The sequence below is a fragment of the Amaranthus tricolor genome, chromosome 5 (assembly GCF_026212465.1).
Source record: "Amaranthus tricolor cultivar Red isolate AtriRed21 chromosome 5, ASM2621246v1, whole genome shotgun sequence".
Lineage (NCBI taxonomy): Eukaryota > Viridiplantae > Streptophyta > Magnoliopsida > Caryophyllales > Amaranthaceae > Amaranthus > Amaranthus tricolor.
In genome coordinates this window covers 22,682,727-22,683,084 of record NC_080051.1, presented here as the reverse complement: position 1 = coordinate 22,683,084, position 358 = coordinate 22,682,727, and positions in this window count along the sequence as shown.

The window sequence follows — 358 nt, the reverse complement described above, 5'->3', positions numbered from 1 at the left end:
CAATTAAAATTACCTTGAATAGTTATGGATGATTAAGAAGAGTCTTGATTTAAGAACTAGTAACCTACATTTGAGAAAATAACCAAATTTCATTAAAACCCTAAAAAACTATATATATATATATATATATATATATATATATATATATATATATATATATATATATATATATATATGTATATATATATATATATACATATATATATATATATACATATATATATATATACATATATATATATATACATATATATATATATACATATATATATATACATATATATATATATATATACATATATATATATATACATATATATATATACATATATATATATACATATATATATATACATAT